We start from the raw sequence: 4,057 nt of genomic DNA on the forward strand, positions 1-4,057 counted from the left end.
TACGACGGTTCATATCTTAACCAAACCTAACATTCGTACTTGTATGGAAAAACGCTCTATTACACTGTTTCGTTCACAATTACGATATATGCATAACCTCACAGTTTTTCACCAACTTATTGCACAACAGAACGCTGTATCTCGCTAAATGACATCGTTCTTTAAGGTTTCACGATGCTTGCATGCGCTTTAACAAGAATATCACATTATAGCAGTTTCGCACTTGTAACGGTACAACACGCAGTATCTGGCTTGTACAAGCCGTTTTGTGTATTTTCACAACATTTCACCTATTGCAGTTACGTACATGCAATAAAACAACACAATCTCGTTAGATGACGTCCTTTTTGGTGGTGTCACGACGCTACATAGCTTAAACTAACATAACTCAAGCTAACCTTCGCACTTCTATCGTTAGAAAACGTTTTATTCGCTACTTTACAATGTTTTCTACAAGATTACGACGGTTTCATGCGCTTTCACATTAGATATCGCAGTTCCCAACTTGTAAAGGTGAAAAACACTGCATCTCACTAAGTGACATTGTTTAATGCGGTTTTACGACGGTTCATACCTTAACCTAACCTAACCTAACCTAACCCAACCTAACCTAACCTAACCTAACCTAACCCAACCCAACCCAACCCAACCTAACCTAACCTAAGCTAACCTAACCAAACCTAACCAAACCTAAGCTAACCTAACTTAACCTAACCTAACCTATTCTAACGTAACCTATCCTTACCTGACCTAACCTAACCTAACGTAACCTAACCTAACCTAACATAACCTAACGTAACCTAACCTAACCTAACCTATCCTAACCTAACCTAACGTAACCTAACCTAACCTAACCCAACCTAACCCAACCCAACCCAACCCAACCCAACAACACCCAACCCAACCTAACCTAACCTAACCTAACCTTACCTAACCTAACCAAATTATCCTTACCTAACCTAACCTAACCTAACGTAACCTAACCTAACCTAACGTAACCTAACCTAACCTAACCCAACCTAACCTAACCTAACCTAACCTAACCCAACTCAACCCAACCTAACCTAATCTAACCTAACCTAACCTAACCTAACAAAACCTAACCTAACCTAACCTAACCTAACCTAACCTAACGACGGTTGCAAGCGCTTTCACATTAGATATCGCAGTTCCCGACTTTTAATGGTGAAAAACACTGCATCTCACTAATTGACATTGTTTAATGCGGTTTTACGACGGTTCATATCTTAACCTAACCTAACATTCGCACTTGTATCTAAAAACGCTCTATTACACTGTTTTGTTCACAATTACCATATTTGCATAACCTCACAGTTTTTCACCAACTTATTGCAGTACAGAACGTTGTATCTCGCTAAATGACATTGTTCTTTAAGGTTTCACGATGCTTGCATGCGCTTTAACGAGAATATCACAATATAGCAGTTTCGCACTTGTAACGGTAGAACACGCAGTATTTGGCTTGTTCATGCCGTTTTGTGTGCTTTCACAACATTTCACCTATCGCAGTTTAATACTCGCTATAAAACAACACTATCTCGTTAGATGACGTCGTTTTTGGTAGTTTCACGACGCTACCTAGCTTAAACTAACCTAACCTAACCTAACCTTCGCACTTCTATCGTTAGAAAACGTTTTACTCGCAACTTTACAATGTTTTCTACAAGATTACGACGGTTTCATGCGCTTTCACATTAGATATCGTAGTTCCCGACTTGTAATGTTGAAAAACACTACATCTCACTAAGTGACATTGTTTAATGCGGTTTTACGACGGTTGATATGTCAACCTAACCTAACATTCGCACTTGTATCTAAAGACGCTAAATTACACTGTTTCGTTCACAATTACGATATTTGTTTGACCTCACAGTTTCTCACCAGCTTATTACAGTACAGAACGCTGTATCTCGCTAAATGACATCGTTCTTTAAGGTTTCACGATACTTGCATGCGCTTTACCGAGAATGTCAAAACATAGCAGTTTCGCATTTGTAACGGTACAACACGCAGTATTTGGCTTGTTCATCCGTTTTGTGTGCTTTCACATTTTACCTATCGCAGTTTCGTACTCGCAATAAAACAACACTATCTCGTTAGATGACGTCGTTTTTGGTGGTTTCACGACGCTACCTAGCTTAAACTAACATAACTCAACCTAACATAACCTTCGCACTTCTATCGTTAGAAAACGTTTTACTCGCTACTTTACATTGCTTTCTACAACATTACGACGGTTTCAAGCGCTTTCACAATAGATATCGCAGTTCCCAACTTGTAAAGGTGAAAAACACTGCATCTCACGAAGTGACATTGTTTATTGCGGTTTTACGACGGTTCATACCTTAACCTAACGTAACCTAACCTAACCTAACCCAACCTAACCTAACATAACCTAACCTAACCTAACCTAACGTAACCTAAACTAACCTAACCTAACCTAACGTAACCTAACCTAACCTAACCTAACCTAACCTAACGACGTTTGCAAGCGCTTTCAGATTAGATATCGCAGTTCCCGACTTGTAATGGTGAAAAACTGCATCTCACTAAGTGACATTGTTTATTGCGGTTTTACGACGGTTCATATCTTAACCTAACCTAACATTCGTACTTGTATTGAAAAACGCTCTATTACACTGTTTCGTTCACAATTACGATATTTGCATAACCTCACAGTTTCTCACCAACTTATTACAGTTCAGAACGCTGTATCTCGCTAAATGACATCGTTCTTTAAGGTTTCACGATACTTGCATGCGCTTTAACGAGAATATCACATTAAAGCAGTTTCGCACTTGTAACGGCACAAGACGCAGTATCTGGCTAGTTCATGCCATTTTCTGTGCTTTCCCAATATTTCACCTATCGCAGTTTCGTACTCGCAATAAAACAACACTATCTCGTTAGATGACATCGTTTTTGGTGGTTTCACGACGCTAATTAGCTCAAACTAACCGAACCTTCGCACTTCTATCGTTAGAAAACGTTTCATTCGCTACTTTACAATGTTTTCTACAAGATTACGACGGTTTCATGCGCTTTCACATTAGATATCGCAGTTCCCAACTTGTAAAGGTGAAAAACACTGCATCTCACTAGGTGACATTGTTTAATGCGGTTTTACGACGGTTCATACCTTAACCTAACGTAACCTAACCTAACCTAACCTAACATTACCTAACCTAACCTAACCTAACCTAACCCAACCCAACCCAACCTAACCTAACCTAACCTAAACTAACCTAACCCAACCTAACCTAACCTAACCTAACCTAACCCAACCCAACCCAACCCAACCTAACCTAACCTAAGCTAACCTAACCAAACCTAACCAAACCTAACCTAACCTAACTTAACCTAACCTAACGTAACCTAACCTAACCTAACCTATTCTAACGTAACCTAACCTTACCTGACCTAACCTAACCTAACGTAACCTAACCTAACCTAACATAACCTAACGTAACCTAACCTAACCTAACCTAACCTAACGTAACCTAACCTAACCTAACCCAACCTAACCCAACCCAACCCAACCCTACCCAACAACACCCAACCCAACCTAACCTAACCTAACCTAACCTTACCTAACCTAACCAAATTATCCTTACCTAACCTAACCTAACCTAACCTAACCCAACCCAACCTAACCTAACCTAAGCTAACCTAACCAAACCTAACCAAACCTAACCTAACCTAACTTAACCTAACCTAACGTAACCTAACCTAACCTAACCTATTCTAACGTAACCTAACCTTACCTGACCTAACCTAACCTAACGTAACCTAACCTAACCTAACATAACCTAACGTAACCTAACCTAACCTAACCTAACGTAACCTAACCTAACCTAACCCAACCTAACCCAACCCAACCCAACCCAACCCAACAACACCCAACCCAACCTAACCTAACCTAACCTAACCTTACCTAACCTAACCAAATTATCCTTACCTAACCTAACCTAACCTAACGTAACCTAACCTAACCTAACCTAACGTAACCTAACCTAACCTAACGTAACCTAACCTA

This window comes from Rhipicephalus microplus, unplaced genomic scaffold (assembly GCF_043290135.1).
Source record: "Rhipicephalus microplus isolate Deutch F79 unplaced genomic scaffold, USDA_Rmic scaffold_46, whole genome shotgun sequence".
NCBI classification, from domain to species: Eukaryota; Metazoa; Arthropoda; class Arachnida; order Ixodida; family Ixodidae; genus Rhipicephalus; species Rhipicephalus microplus.